Below are 13,607 nucleotides of genomic sequence, written 5' to 3' on the forward strand. Positions count from 1 at the left end.
TGGCAGAGAAGGCACTGTCCCTGCAACAACACAGGCAGACATGTTCAACAGGGCTTCCTGGTTATGTGGGAGGAGCAGATTGCCAATGGTCCCCCCTTGCAAATTCTAATTTACATAAGGAAGACAGAGAGGTAGCTGGGAGTAGGCACTACACACGGACATTGCACTCCCTCTTGTGATTTGCAGCCAATTCTAGATTGAGGCAGGAGGAAAGGAGGAGACTCGCCCAACAATGGCCATACTGGGAAGTCAGCCACTCTGGGTCTCCCAGGTGAATGTTTCAGGCCTGTGAGCCACTCATATAAATCTCGCCTGATCGAGCCTGATCGAGCGCTGAGCGAGCGCGTTTGAATCCAAATATCAAACACCTCTTTCTCAGGCGCAAGAAATGGTGGGCCCTTCATTGCTTCTGGTGTGGAAGTCTATGGAGCAAGGGTCCAGGACTTGCAGAGGAGTACAAGTGCCAGAAAGTGCTTGCTGTTCTCATCTGTGCCTTTTTACTGCTCACTGGCCGATAGGAGATTGGCTGCCCCCTTCCTTGCTGGAGTGAAAAAACAACAACTTGAGAGAAAACATGACTTTGTGTGGCTCACTTATAGGGAGACGAGCCAAATAGCCCTGCTGTTTTCAGAAAGACGCTTCAGTAATTGTTCAAAATGTCTCCTGGCCACTCTGGCTCGTTGGTCTAGGGGTATGATTCTCGCTTTGGGTGCGAGAGGTCCCGGGTTCAAATCCCGGACGAGCCCATCCTGTGGAATTTTTCAGGCTGCTTGTCATATAGGATCCTTTCTTCTTTTCAATGCTATAAGACGCTGTGTATGTCGAGAAGGTTCCTTACCCTGCACGCTATTTTCCACTTTTGACATGATAAAGGAGTGCAGGACTTCGTTGCAACTGCTTTTCTGGGCTGGACCAGCAGTGTAGGAACATTACATGCAAAGTGTTTTTCTAGTGTCATTTCAGGATATGGTTTCAAAATCGCCTCATGGGAAAAAAGTGGTCCTCATTCCAAAGAAAGAGAGACCGGGTAAGGAGAGCCCAACTTTGAGCTTCAAGGACGTTGGCCCTTAGTCTGTGCATTCCAACCCAATACATGCCAACAAGATTCCTGAGGTAGTGTCTGTTTCTGGAGTGTAGTGGTTATCACATTCGCCTTACACGCGAAAGGTCCCTGGTTCGAGACCGGGCAGAAACAGCAGCTTGCTGTTTTTCACAGTGTTTGCATTTACTGGCTCACTTTATAGGAAAGCTGAGATAATAGAGGCTGTCTATTCCTCACCAGCCTGACGTAGTGTGCTCCAGAGATCTCAGTGACAGCTCGAAAAGAGAAGTGACGATAGCTTGCGCCATTCGCTTGCTCGCACTTTGCTCTGTAGGGTGGGCCTACTTCATGAAAGCAAGGCATGAGAGAAGAAATGCTTCTCTTGTCCTCACCACGAGCAGACACTTAAAGCAAACAAACTCTCTGAAGGACAGAGGCTTTTTAATTTCTTGTTTGATGACGGTCATGGAAAAGACAGCAATCATATTGCAGAACAGAGCAGCATGTACTGGCTAGCTGCCACTAACCCCTGGAGCCGTGTCAGAGGTGACTCTTGTGTGGCTTGTTGGTCTAGAGGTATGATTCTCGCTTAGGGTGCGAGAGGTCCCGGGTTCAAATCCCAGACGAGCCCTTTTTAGAGGTAAACATACAAACCCTACTAAAAATGCACTATGCCTGACTATTTCTCGTTATACTGGGTGCATTGTTGCACAACATATTTCTAACCTCAGAAGAAAAATGGATCACCATGCTTTATCTGCCTACCTGCTTAGTCTCAGTGTGTCCCAGGTGATGCTTTCCCAAGCTGTACTCGCTGGCATTTAGGCATCAGATATTTGCCTGTCGATGCCTGCACAAGTGAGTTTTGAATACGTCTAATTGCAAGCATGTTGGATGATATCTCTGAGGTTTTCACACTTGTTCTGCACATTCTGAGCCGCTGCTGATACAGCAGAATAGAAGTAGGGTGAAGACTTGAGATAAACTTTCCTCTAACAGTAGAAACCAGAAAGGTAGTTTCTGTAGTGTAGTGGTCATCACGTTCGCCTAACACGCGAAAGGTCCCCGGTTCGAGACCGGGCAGAAACACTGTGCATTGGATGCTTTTTTGTGCACACTCTAAAACCTTATTATCTCAATGCAAGTTTAAGAAGAGGTGGTCTTTGAACACAGTGAGCCGCGAGAATTTTTTTTTACCTTTGCAGACGAAACAAAGTTATCTCCATCGATCATCTGGGGGATGTTCTGGGGCCTATTTTTATTTTGTTTAAGCTATGTTGTATTGTTGGGGCCTTTACACCTGTGACATTGCTGTGAACGTTGTAAGTGGAAACGTTGGCAGGTGCAGACAGAAAAGTCAGAACTAAGTACACCCTGAGCCGTCAGGATGGCCGAGTGGTCTAAGGCGCCAGACCCAAGAGAGCTTGATCTTCAGTGATGCTGAGCCTTCTGGTCTCCTCATTGAGGCGTGGGTTCAAATCCCACTTCTGACAGTTCCCTTTTACACCCTTAAGTCTTCCTAATTTTTGCAGTGCATTCCCCAGACACACCACAATATTTACAGGAACCTGTAATAAATAAAGAGAAATCCACCAGGCTGGGCCCTCAATCACAATTCCATGTATTTCTGAAAGGGACACCTCAGGCACACCTTCCATTACATTTGCACTCCATCACAGTAACTGCCATGCTGGGTTTCGAAATAAGCAGTTGATCCCATCATTTGTTGTGAGGCTCTCCTGCCACCTTTTTGGCAGAGAAGGCACTGTCCCTGCAACAACACAGGCAGACATGTTCAACAGGGCTTCCTGGTTATGTGGGAGGAGCAGATTGCCAATGGTCCCCCCTTGCAAATTCTAATTTACATAAGGAAGACAGAGAGGTAGCTGGGAGTAGGCACTACACACGGACATTGCACTCCCTCTTGTGATTTGCAGCCAATTCTAGATTGAGGCAGGAGGAAAGGAGGAGACTCGCCCAACAATGGCCATACTGGGAAGTCAGCCACTCTGGGTCTCCCAGGTGAATGTTTCAGGCCTGTGAGCCACTCATATAAATCTCGCCTGATCGAGCCTGATTGAGCGCTGAGCGAGCGCGTTTGAATCCAAATATCAAACACCTCTTTCTCAGGCGCAAGAAATGGTGGGCCCTTCATTGCTTCTGGTGTGGAAGTCTATGGAGCAAGGGTCCAGGACTTGCAGAGGAGTACAAGTGCCAGAAAGTGCTTGCTGTTCTCATCTGTGCCTTTTTACTGCTCACTGGCTGATAGGAGATTGGCTGCCCCCTTCCTTGCTGGAGTGAAAAAACAACAACTTGAGAGAAAACATGACTTTGTGTGGCTCACTTATAGGGAGACGAGCCAAATAGCCCTGCTGTTTTCAGAAAGACGCTTCAGTAATTGTTCAAAATGTCTCCTGGCCACTCAGGCTCGTTGGTCTAGGGGTATGATGCTCGCTTTGGGTGTGAGAGGTCCCGGGTTCAAATCCCGGACGAGCCCATCCTGTGGAATTTTTCAGGCTGCTTGTCATATAGGAGCCTTTCTTCTTTTCAATGCTATAAGACGCTGTGTATGTCGAGAAGGTTCCTTACCCTGCACGCTATTTTCCACTTTTGACATGATAAAGGAGTGCAGGACTTCGTTGCAACTGCTTTTCTGGGCTGGACCAGCAGTGTAGGAACATTACATGCAAAGTGTTTTTCTAGTGTCATTTCAGGATATGGTTTCAAAATCGCCTCATGGGAAAAAAGTGGTCCTCATTCCAAAGAAAGAGAGACCGGGTAAGGAGAGCCCAACTTTGAGCTTCAAGGACGTTGGCCCTTAGTCTGTGCATTCCAACCCAATACATGCCAACAAGATTCCTGAGGTAGTGTCTGTTTCTGTAGTGTAGTGGTTATCACATTCGCCTTACACGCGAAAGGTCCCTGGTTCGAGACCGGGCAGAAACAGCAGCTTGCTGTTTTTCACAGTGTTTGCATTTACTGGCTCACTTTATAGGAAAGCTGAGATAATAGAGGCTGTCTATTCCTCACCAGCCTGACGTAGTGTGCTCCAGAGATCTCAGTGACAGCTCGAAAAGAGAAGTGACGATAGCTTGCGCCATTCGCTTGCTCGCACTTTGCTCTGTAGGGTGGGCCTACTTCATGAAAGCAAGGCATGAGAGAAGAAATGCTTCTCTTGTCCTCACCACGAGCAGACACTTAAAGCAAACAAACTCTCTGAAGGACAGAGGCTTTTTAATTTCTTGTTTGATGACGGTCATGGAAAAGACAGCAATCATATTGCAGAACAGAGCAGCATGTACTGGCTAGCTGCCACTAACCCCTGGAGCCGTGTCAGAGGTGACTCTTGTGTGGCTTGTTGGTCTAGGGGTATGATTCTCGCTTAGGGTGCGAGAGGTCCCGGGTTCAAATCCCAGACGAGCCCTTTTTAGAGGTAAACATACAAACCCTACTAAAAATGCACTATGCCTGACTATTTCTCGTTATACTGGGTGCATTGTTGCACAACATATTTCTAACCTCAGAAGAAAAATGGATCACCATGCTTTATCTGCCTACCTGCTTAGTCTCAGTGTGTCCCAGGTGATGCTTTCCCAAGCTGTACTCGCTGGCATTTAGGCATCAGATATTTGCCTGTCGATGCCTGCACAAGTGAGTTTTGAATACGTCTAATTGCAAGCATGTTGGATGATATCTCTGAGGTTTTCACACTTGTTCTGCACATTCTGAGCCGCTGCTGATACAGCAGAATAGAAGTAGGGTGAAGACTTGAGATAAACTTTCCTCTAACAGTAGAAACCACAAAGGTAGTTTCTGTAGTGTAGTGGTCATCACGTTCGCCTAACACGCGAAAGGTCCCCGGTTCGAGACCGGGCAGAAACACTGTGCATTGGATGCTTTTTTGTGCACACTCTAAAACCTTATTATCTCAATGCAAGTTTAAGAAGAGGTGGTCTTTGAACACAGTGAGCCGCGAGAATTTATTTTTACCTTTGCAGACGAAACAAAGTTATCTCCATCGATCATCTGGGGGATGTTCTGGGGCCTATTTTTATTTTGTTTAAGCTATGTTGTATTGTTGGGGCCTTTACACCTGTGACATTGCTGTGAACGTTGTAAGTGGAAACGTTGGCAGGTGCAGACAGAAAAGTCAGAACTAAGTACACCCTGAGCCGTCAGGATGGCCGAGTGGTCTAAGGCGCCAGACCCAAGAGAGCTTGATCTTCAGTGATGCTGAGCCTTCTGGTCTCCTCATTGAGGCGTGGGTTCAAATCCCACTTCTGACAGTTCCCTTTTACACCCTTAAGTCTTCCTAATTTTTGCAGTGCATTCCCCAGACACACCACAATATTTACAGGAACCTGTAATAAATAAAGAGAAATCCACCAGGCTGGGCCCTCAATCACAATTCCATGTATTTCTGAAAGGGACACCTCAGGCACACCTTCCATTACATTTGCACTCCATCACAGTAACTGCCATGCTGGGTTTCGAAATAAGCAGTTGATCCCATCATTTGTTGTGAGGCTCTCCTGCCACCTTTTTGGCAGAGAAGGCACTGTCCCTGCAACAACACAGGCAGACATGTTCAACAGAGCTTCCTGGTTATGTGGGAGGAGCAGATTGCCAATGGTCCCCCCTTGCAAATTCTAATTTACATAAGGAAGACAGAGAGGTAGCTGGGAGTAGGCACTACACACGGACATTGCACTCCCTCTTGTGATTTGCAGCCAATTCTAGATTGAGGCAGGAGGAAAGGAGGAGACTCGCCCAACAATGGCCATACTGGGAAGTCAGCCACTCTGGGTCTCCCAGGTGAATGTTTCAGGCCTGTGAGCCACTCATATAAATCTCGCCTGATCGAGCCTGATCGAGCGCTGAGCGAGCGCGTTTGAATCCAAATATCAAACACCTCTTTCTCAGGCGCAAGAAATGGTGGGCCCTTCATTGCTTCTGGTGTGGAAGTCTATGGAGCAAGGGTCCAGGACTTGCAGAGGAGTACAAGTGCCAGAAAGTGCTTGCTGTTCTCATCTGTGCCTTTTTACTGCTCACTGGCCGATAGGAGATTGGCTGCCCCCTTCCTTGCTGGAGTGAAAAAACAACAACTTGAGAGAAAACATGACTTTGTGTGGCTCACTTATAGGGAGACGAGCCAAATAGCCCTGCTGTTTTCAGAAAGACGCTTCAGTAATTGTTCAAAATGTCTCCTGGCCACTCTGGCTCGTTGGTCTAGGGGTATGATTCTCGCTTTGGGTGCGAGAGGTCCCGGGTTCAAATCCCGGACGAGCCCATCCTGTGGAATTTTTCAGGCTGCTTGTCATATAGGAGCCTTTCTTCTTTTCAATGCTATAAGACGCTGTGTATGTCGAGAAGGTTCCTTACCCTGCATGCTATTTTCCACTTTTGACATGATAAAGGAGTGCAGGACTTCCTTGCAACTGCTTTTCTGGGCTGGACCAGCAGTGTAGGAACATTACATGCAAAGTGTTTTTCTAGTGTCATTTCAGGATATGGTTTCAAAATCGCCTCATGGGAAAAAAGTGGTCCTCATACCAAAGAAAGAGAGACCGGGTAAGGAGAGCCCAACTTTGAGCTTCAAGGACGTTGGCCCTTAGTCTGTGCATTCCAACCCAATACATGCCAACAAGATTCCTGAGGTAGTGTCTGTTTCTGTAGTGTAGTGGTTATCACATTCGCCTTCCACGCGAAAGGTCCCTGGTTCGAGACCGGGCAGAAACAGCAGCTTGCTGTTTTTCAGAGTGTTTGCATTTACTGGTTCACTTTATAGGAAAGCTGAGATAATAGAGGCTGTCTATTCCTCACCAGCCTGACGTAGTGTGCTCCAGAGATCTCAGTGACAGCTCGAAAAGAGAAGTGACGATAGCTTGCGCCATTCGCTTGCTCGCACTTTGCTCTGTAGGGTGGGCCTACTTCATGAAAGCAAGGCATGAGAGAAGAAATGCTTCTCTTGTCCTCACCACGAGCAGACACTTAAAGCAAACAAACTGTCTGAAGGACAGAGGCTTTTTAATTTCTTGTTTGATGACGGTCATGGAAAAGACAGCAATCATATTGCAGAACAGAGCAGCATGTACTGGCTAGCTGCCACTAACCCCTGGAGCCGTGTCAGAGGTGACTCTTGTGTGGCTCGTTGGTCTAGGGGTATGATTCTCGCTTAGGGTGCGAGAGGTCCCGGGTTCAAATCCCAGACGAGCCCTTTTTAGAGGTAAACATACAAACCCTACTAAAAATGCACTATGCCTGACTATTTCTCGTTATACTGGGTGCATTGTTGCACAACATATTTCTAACCTCAGAAGAAAAATGGATCACCATGCTTTATCTGCCTACCTGCTTAGTCTCAGTGTGTCCCAGGTGATGCTTTCCCAAGCTGTACTCGCTGGCATTTAGGCATCAGATATTTGCCTGTCGATGCCTGCACAAGTGAGTTTTGAATACGTCTAATTGCAAGCATGTTGGATGATATCTCTGAGGTTTTCACACTTGTTCTGCACATTCTGAGCCGCTGCTGATACAGCAGAATAGAAGTAGGGTGAAGACTTGAGAGAAACTTTCCTCTAACAGTAGAAACCACCAAGGTAGTTTCTGTAGTGTAGTGGTCATCACGTTCGCCTAACACGCGAAAGGTCCCCGGTTCGAGACCGGGCAGAAACACTGTGCATTGGATGCTTTTTTTGTGCACACTCTAAAACCTTATTATCTCAATGCAAGTTTAAGAAGAGGTGGTCTTTGAACACAGTGAGCCGCGAGAATTTTTTTTTACCTTTGCAGACGAAACAAAGTTATCTCCATCGATCATCTGGGGGATGTTCTGGGGCCTATTTTTATTTTGTTTAAGCTATGTTGTATTGTTGGGGCCTTTACACCTGTGACATTGCTGTGAACGTTGTAAGTGGAAACGTTGGCAGGTGCAGACAGAAAAGTCAGAACTAAGCACACCCTGAGCCGTCAGGATGGCCGAGTGGTCTACGGCGCCAGACTCAAGAGAGCTTGATCTTCAGTGATGCTGAGCCTTCTGGTCTCCTCATGGAGGCGTGGGTTCAAATCCCACTTCTGACAGTTCCCTTTTACACCCTTAAGTCTTCCTAATTTTTGCAGTGCATTCCCCAGACACACCACAATATTTACAGGAACCTGTAATAAATAAAGAGAAATCCACCAGGCTGGGCCCTCAATCACAATTCCATGTATTTCTGAAAGGGACACCTCAGGCACACCTTCCATTACATTTGCACTCCATCACAGTAACTGCCATGCTGGGTTTCGAAATAAGCAGTTGATCCCATCATTTGTTGTGAGTCTCTCCTGCCACCTTTTTGGCAGAGAAGGCACTGTCCCTGCAACAACACAGGCAGACATGTTCAACAGGGCTTCCTGGTTATGTGGGAGGAGCAGATTGCCAATGGTCCCCCCTTGCAAATTCTAATTTACATAAGGAAGACAGAGAGGTAGCTGGGAGTAGGCACTACACACGGACATTGCACTCCCTCTTGTGATTTGCAGCCAATTCTAGATTGAGGCAGGAGGAAAGGAGGAGACTCGCCCAACAATGGCCATACTGGGAAGTCAGCCACTCTGGGTCTCCCAGGTGAATGTTTCAGGCCTGTGAGCCACTCATATAAATCTCGCCTGATCGAGCCTGATCGAGCGCTGAGCGAGCGCGTTTGAATCCAAATATCAAACACCTCTTTCTCAGGCGCAAGAAATGGTGGGCCCTTCATTGCTTCTGGTGTGGAAGTCTATGGAGCAAGGGTCCAGGACTTGCAGAGGAGTACAAGTGCCAGAAAGTGCTTGCTGTTCTCATCTGTGCCTTTTTACTGCTCACTGGCCGATAGGAGATTGGCTGCCCCCTTCCTTGCTGGAGTGAAAAAACAACAACTTGAGAGAAAACATGACTTTGTGTGGCTCACTTATAGGGAGACGAGCCAAATAGCCCTGCTGTTTTCAGAAAGACGCTTCAGTAATTGTTCAAAATGTCTCCTGGCCACTCTGGCTCGTTGGTCTAGGGGTATGATTCTCGCTTTGGGTGCGAGAGGTCCCGGGTTCAAATCCCGGACGAGCCCATCCTGTGGAATTTTTCAGGCTGCTTGTCATATAGGATCCTTTCTTCTTTTCAATGCTATAAGACGCTGTGTATGTCGAGAAGGTTCCTTACCCTGCACGCTATTTTCCACTTTTGACATGATAAAGGAGTGCAGGACTTCGTTGCAACTGCTTTTCTGGGCTGGACCAGCAGTGTAGGAACATTACATGCAAAGTGTTTTTCTAGTGTCATTTCAGGATATGGTTTCAAAATCGCCTCATGGGAAAAAAGTGGTCCTCATTCCAAAGAAAGAGAGACCGGGTAAGGAGAGCCCAACTTTGAGCTTCAAGGACGTTGGCCCTTAGTCTGTGCATTCCAACCCAATACATGCCAACAAGATTCCTGAGGTAGTGTCTGTTTCTGGAGTGTAGTGGTTATCACATTCGCCTTACACGCGAAAGGTCCCTGGTTCGAGACCGGGCAGAAACAGCAGCTTGCTGTTTTTCACAGTGTTTGCATTTACTGGCTCACTTTATAGGAAAGCTGAGATAATAGAGGCTGTCTATTCCTCACCAGCCTGACGTAGTGTGCTCCAGAGATCTCAGTGACAGCTCGAAAAGAGAAGTGACGATAGCTTGCGCCATTCGCTTGCTCGCACTTTGCTCTGTAGGGTGGGCCTACTTCATGAAAGCAAGGCATGAGAGAAGAAATGCTTCTCTTGTCCTCACCACGAGCAGACACTTAAAGCAAACAAACTCTCTGAAGGACAGAGGCTTTTTAATTTCTTGTTTGATGACGGTCATGGAAAAGACAGCAATCATATTGCAGAACAGAGCAGCATGTACTGGCTAGCTGCCACTAACCCCTGGAGCCGTGTCAGAGGTGACTCTTGTGTGGCTTGTTGGTCTAGAGGTATGATTCTCGCTTAGGGTGCGAGAGGTCCCGGGTTCAAATCCCAGACGAGCCCTTTTTAGAGGTAAACATACAAACCCTACTAAAAATGCACTATGCCTGACTATTTCTCGTTATACTGGGTGCATTGTTGCACAACATATTTCTAACCTCAGAAGAAAAATGGATCACCATGCTTTATCTGCCTACCTGCTTAGTCTCAGTGTGTCCCAGGTGATGCTTTCCCAAGCTGTACTCGCTGGCATTTAGGCATCAGATATTTGCCTGTCGATGCCTGCACAAGTGAGTTTTGAATACGTCTAATTGCAAGCATGTTGGATGATATCTCTGAGGTTTTCACACTTGTTCTGCACATTCTGAGCCGCTGCTGATACAGCAGAATAGAAGTAGGGTGAAGACTTGAGATAAACTTTCCTCTAACAGTAGAAACCAGAAAGGTAGTTTCTGTAGTGTAGTGGTCATCACGTTCGCCTAACACGCGAAAGGTCCCCGGTTCGAGACCGGGCAGAAACACTGTGCATTGGATGCTTTTTTGTGCACACTCTAAAACCTTATTATCTCAATGCAAGTTTAAGAAGAGGTGGTCTTTGAACACAGTGAGCCGCGAGAATTTTTTTTTACCTTTGCAGACGAAACAAAGTTATCTCCATCGATCATCTGGGGGATGTTCTGGGGCCTATTTTTATTTTGTTTAAGCTATGTTGTATTGTTGGGGCCTTTACACCTGTGACATTGCTGTGACTGTTGTAAGTGGAAACGTTGGCAGGTGCAGACAGAAAAGTCAGAACTAAGCACACCCTGAGCCGTCAGGATGGCCGAGTGGTCTAAGGCGCCAGACTCAAGAGAGCTTGATCTTCAGTGATGCTGAGCCTTCTGGTCTCCTCATGGAGGCGTGGGTTCAAATCCCACTTCTGACAGGTCCCTTTTACACCCTTAAGTCTTCCTAATTTTTGCAGTGCATTCCCCAGACACACCACAATATTTACAGGAACCTCTAATAAATAAAGAGAAATCCACCAGGCTGGGCCCTCAATCACAATTCCATGTATTTCTGAAAGGGACACCTCAGGCACACCTTCCATTACATTTGCACTCCATCACAGTAACTGCCATGCTGGGTTTCGAAATAAGCAGTTGATCCCATCATTTGTTGTGAGGCTCTCCTGCCACCTTTTTGGCAGAGAAGGCACTGTCCCTGCAACAACACAGGCAGACATGTTCAACAGGGCTTCCTGGTTATGTGGGAGGAGCAGATTGCCAATGGTCCCCCCTTGCAAATTCTAATTTACATAAGGAAGACAGAGAGGTAGCTGGGAGTAGGCACTACACACGGACATTGCACTCCCTCTTGTGATTTGCAGCCAATTCTAGATTGAGGCAGGAGGAAAGGAGGAGACTCGCCCAACAATGGCCATACTGGGAAGTCAGCCACTCTGGGTCTCCCAGGTGAATGTTTCAGGCCTGTGAGCCACTCATATAAATCTCGCCTGATCGAGCCTGATTGAGCGCTGAGCGAGCGCGTTTGAATCCAAATATCAAACACCTCTTTCTCAGGCGCAAGAAATGGTGGGCCCTTCATTGCTTCTGGTGTGGAAGTCTATGGAGCAAGGGTCCAGGACTTGCAGAGGAGTACAAGTGCCAGAAAGTGCTTGCTGTTCTCATCTGTGCCTTTTTACTGCTCACTGGCTGATAGGAGATTGGCTGCCCCCTTCCTTGCTGGAGTGAAAAAACAACAACTTGAGAGAAAACATGACTTTGTGTGGCTCACTTATAGGGAGACGAGCCAAATAGCCCTGCTGTTTTCAGAAAGACGCTTCAGTAATTGTTCAAAATGTCTCCTGGCCACTCAGGCTCGTTGGTCTAGGGGTATGATGCTCGCTTTGGGTGTGAGAGGTCCCGGGTTCAAATCCCGGACGAGCCCATCCTGTGGAATTTTTCAGGCTGCTTGTCATATAGGAGCCTTTCTTCTTTTCAATGCTATAAGACGCTGTGTATGTCGAGAAGGTTCCTTACCCTGCACGCTATTTTCCACTTTTGACATGATAAAGGAGTGCAGGACTTCGTTGCAACTGCTTTTCTGGGCTGGACCAGCAGTGTAGGAACATTACATGCAAAGTGTTTTTCTAGTGTCATTTCAGGATATGGTTACAAAATCGCCTCATGGGAAAAAAGTGGTCCTCATTCCAAAGAAAGAGAGACCGGGTAAGGAGAGCCCAACTTTGAGTTTCAAGGACGTTGGCCCTTAGTCTGTGCATTCCAACCCAATACATGCCAACAAGATTCCTGAGGTAGTGTCTGTTTCTGTAGTGTAGTGGTTATCACATTCGCCTTACACGCGAAAGGTCCCTGGTTCGAGACAGGGCAGAAACAGCAGCTTGCTGTTTTTCACAGTGTTTGCATTTACTGGCTCACTTTATAGGAAAGCTGAGATAATAGAGGCTGTCTATTCCTCACCAGCCTGACGTAGTGTGCTCCAGAGATCTCAGTGACAGCTCGAAAAGAGAAGTGACGATAGCTTGCGCCATTCGCTTGCTCGCACTTTGCTCTGTAGGGTGGGCCTACTTCATGAAAGCAAGGCATGAGAGAAGAAATGCTTCTCTTGTCCTCACCACGAGCAGACACTTAAAGCAAACAAACTGTCTGAAGGACAGAGGCTTTTTAATTTCTTGTTTGATGACGGTCATGGAAAAGACAGCAATCATATTGCAGAACAGAGCAGCATGTACTGGCTAGCTGCCACTAACCCCTGGAGCCGTGTCAGAGGTGACTCTTGTGTGGCTCGTTGGTCTAGGGGTATGATTCTCGCTTAGGGTGCGAGAGGTCCCGGGTTCAAATCCCAGACGAGCCCTTTTTAGAGGTAAACATACAAACCCTACTAAAAATGCACTATGCCTGACTATTTCTCGTTATACTGGGTGCATTGTTGCACAACATATTTCTAACCTCAGAAGAAAAATGGATCACCATGCTTTATCTGCCTACCTGCTTAGTCTCAGTGTGTCCCAGGTGATGCTTTCCCAAGCTGTACTCGCTGGCATTTAGGCATCAGATATTTGCCTGTCGATGCCTGCACAAGTGAGTTTTGAATACGTCTAATTGCAAGCATGTTGGATGATATCTCTGAGGTTTTCACACTTGTTCTGCACATTCTGAGCCGCTGCTGATACAGCAGAATAGAAGTAGGGTGAAGACTTGAGAGAAACTTTCCTCTAACAGTAGAAACCACAAAGGTAGTTTCTGTAGTGTAGTGGTCATCACGTTCGCCTAACAAGCGAAAGGTCCCCGGTTCGAGACCGGGCAGAAACACTGTGCATTGGATGCTTTTTTGTGCACACTCTAAAACCTTATTATCTCAATGCAAGTTTAAGAAGAGGTGGTCTTTGAACACAGTGAGCCGCGAGAATTTTTTTTTACCTTTGCAGACGAAACAAAGTTATCTCCATCGATCATCTGGGGGATGTTCTGGGGCCTATTTTTATTTTGTTTAAGCTATGTTGTATTGTTGGGGCCTTTACACCTGTGACATTGCTGTGAACGTTGTAAGTGGAAACGTTGGCAGGTGCAGACAGAAAAGTCAGAACTAAGTACACCCTGAGCCGTCAGGATGGC

The 13,607-nt window shown here is 47.0% G+C and overlaps 24 non-coding genes across 24 annotated transcripts; all 24 read left to right on the forward strand.

Moving 5' to 3' along the window:
* The first annotated feature begins 674 nt into the window (after window positions 1-674).
* TRNAP-UGG (transfer RNA proline (anticodon UGG)) lies at window positions 675-746 on the forward strand. Its single transcript has one exon. It is a non-coding gene; the product is annotated as a tRNA-Pro (tRNA).
* A 376-nt stretch (window positions 747-1,122) lies between these two features.
* On the forward strand, window positions 1,123-1,195 carry TRNAV-UAC (transfer RNA valine (anticodon UAC)). The gene has a single exon. It is a non-coding gene; the product is annotated as a tRNA-Val (tRNA).
* Window positions 1,196-1,601: 406 nt separating this feature from the next.
* On the forward strand, window positions 1,602-1,673 carry TRNAP-AGG (transfer RNA proline (anticodon AGG)). The gene has a single exon. It is a non-coding gene; the product is annotated as a tRNA-Pro (tRNA).
* A 385-nt stretch (window positions 1,674-2,058) lies between these two features.
* Window positions 2,059-2,131, forward strand: TRNAV-AAC (transfer RNA valine (anticodon AAC)). Its single transcript has one exon. It is a non-coding gene; the product is annotated as a tRNA-Val (tRNA).
* A 292-nt stretch (window positions 2,132-2,423) lies between these two features.
* Window positions 2,424-2,535, forward strand: TRNAL-CAA (transfer RNA leucine (anticodon CAA)). Its single transcript has 2 exons — window positions 2,424-2,461; window positions 2,490-2,535. It is a non-coding gene; the product is annotated as a tRNA-Leu (tRNA).
* A 932-nt stretch (window positions 2,536-3,467) lies between these two features.
* Window positions 3,468-3,539, forward strand: TRNAP-UGG (transfer RNA proline (anticodon UGG)). Its single transcript has one exon. It is a non-coding gene; the product is annotated as a tRNA-Pro (tRNA).
* Window positions 3,540-3,915: 376 nt separating this feature from the next.
* On the forward strand, window positions 3,916-3,988 carry TRNAV-UAC (transfer RNA valine (anticodon UAC)). The gene has a single exon. It is a non-coding gene; the product is annotated as a tRNA-Val (tRNA).
* A 406-nt stretch (window positions 3,989-4,394) lies between these two features.
* Window positions 4,395-4,466, forward strand: TRNAP-AGG (transfer RNA proline (anticodon AGG)). The gene has a single exon. It is a non-coding gene; the product is annotated as a tRNA-Pro (tRNA).
* Window positions 4,467-4,851: 385 nt separating this feature from the next.
* On the forward strand, window positions 4,852-4,924 carry TRNAV-AAC (transfer RNA valine (anticodon AAC)). Its single transcript has one exon. It is a non-coding gene; the product is annotated as a tRNA-Val (tRNA).
* Window positions 4,925-5,216: 292 nt separating this feature from the next.
* On the forward strand, window positions 5,217-5,328 carry TRNAL-CAA (transfer RNA leucine (anticodon CAA)). The gene is made up of 2 exons: window positions 5,217-5,254; window positions 5,283-5,328. It is a non-coding gene; the product is annotated as a tRNA-Leu (tRNA).
* Window positions 5,329-6,260: 932 nt separating this feature from the next.
* TRNAP-UGG (transfer RNA proline (anticodon UGG)) lies at window positions 6,261-6,332 on the forward strand. The gene has a single exon. It is a non-coding gene; the product is annotated as a tRNA-Pro (tRNA).
* Window positions 6,333-6,708: 376 nt separating this feature from the next.
* On the forward strand, window positions 6,709-6,781 carry TRNAG-UCC (transfer RNA glycine (anticodon UCC)). The gene has a single exon. It is a non-coding gene; the product is annotated as a tRNA-Gly (tRNA).
* Window positions 6,782-7,187: 406 nt separating this feature from the next.
* On the forward strand, window positions 7,188-7,259 carry TRNAP-AGG (transfer RNA proline (anticodon AGG)). Its single transcript has one exon. It is a non-coding gene; the product is annotated as a tRNA-Pro (tRNA).
* Window positions 7,260-7,644: 385 nt separating this feature from the next.
* TRNAV-AAC (transfer RNA valine (anticodon AAC)) lies at window positions 7,645-7,717 on the forward strand. Its single transcript has one exon. It is a non-coding gene; the product is annotated as a tRNA-Val (tRNA).
* A 293-nt stretch (window positions 7,718-8,010) lies between these two features.
* On the forward strand, window positions 8,011-8,122 carry TRNAL-CAA (transfer RNA leucine (anticodon CAA)). Its single transcript has 2 exons — window positions 8,011-8,048; window positions 8,077-8,122. It is a non-coding gene; the product is annotated as a tRNA-Leu (tRNA).
* Window positions 8,123-9,054: 932 nt separating this feature from the next.
* Window positions 9,055-9,126, forward strand: TRNAP-UGG (transfer RNA proline (anticodon UGG)). Its single transcript has one exon. It is a non-coding gene; the product is annotated as a tRNA-Pro (tRNA).
* Window positions 9,127-9,502: 376 nt separating this feature from the next.
* Window positions 9,503-9,575, forward strand: TRNAV-UAC (transfer RNA valine (anticodon UAC)). The gene has a single exon. It is a non-coding gene; the product is annotated as a tRNA-Val (tRNA).
* A 406-nt stretch (window positions 9,576-9,981) lies between these two features.
* Window positions 9,982-10,053, forward strand: TRNAP-AGG (transfer RNA proline (anticodon AGG)). Its single transcript has one exon. It is a non-coding gene; the product is annotated as a tRNA-Pro (tRNA).
* A 385-nt stretch (window positions 10,054-10,438) lies between these two features.
* Window positions 10,439-10,511, forward strand: TRNAV-AAC (transfer RNA valine (anticodon AAC)). The gene has a single exon. It is a non-coding gene; the product is annotated as a tRNA-Val (tRNA).
* A 292-nt stretch (window positions 10,512-10,803) lies between these two features.
* On the forward strand, window positions 10,804-10,915 carry TRNAL-CAA (transfer RNA leucine (anticodon CAA)). The gene is made up of 2 exons: window positions 10,804-10,841; window positions 10,870-10,915. It is a non-coding gene; the product is annotated as a tRNA-Leu (tRNA).
* Window positions 10,916-11,847: 932 nt separating this feature from the next.
* Window positions 11,848-11,919, forward strand: TRNAP-UGG (transfer RNA proline (anticodon UGG)). Its single transcript has one exon. It is a non-coding gene; the product is annotated as a tRNA-Pro (tRNA).
* A 376-nt stretch (window positions 11,920-12,295) lies between these two features.
* On the forward strand, window positions 12,296-12,368 carry TRNAV-UAC (transfer RNA valine (anticodon UAC)). Its single transcript has one exon. It is a non-coding gene; the product is annotated as a tRNA-Val (tRNA).
* A 406-nt stretch (window positions 12,369-12,774) lies between these two features.
* TRNAP-AGG (transfer RNA proline (anticodon AGG)) lies at window positions 12,775-12,846 on the forward strand. The gene has a single exon. It is a non-coding gene; the product is annotated as a tRNA-Pro (tRNA).
* Window positions 12,847-13,231: 385 nt separating this feature from the next.
* TRNAV-AAC (transfer RNA valine (anticodon AAC)) lies at window positions 13,232-13,304 on the forward strand. Its single transcript has one exon. It is a non-coding gene; the product is annotated as a tRNA-Val (tRNA).
* Window positions 13,305-13,607: the final 303 nt, after the last annotated feature.

This window comes from Lissotriton vulgaris, chromosome 10, assembly GCF_964263255.1.
Source record: "Lissotriton vulgaris chromosome 10, aLisVul1.2, whole genome shotgun sequence".
Taxonomy (NCBI): Eukaryota; Metazoa; Chordata; class Amphibia; order Caudata; family Salamandridae; genus Lissotriton; species Lissotriton vulgaris.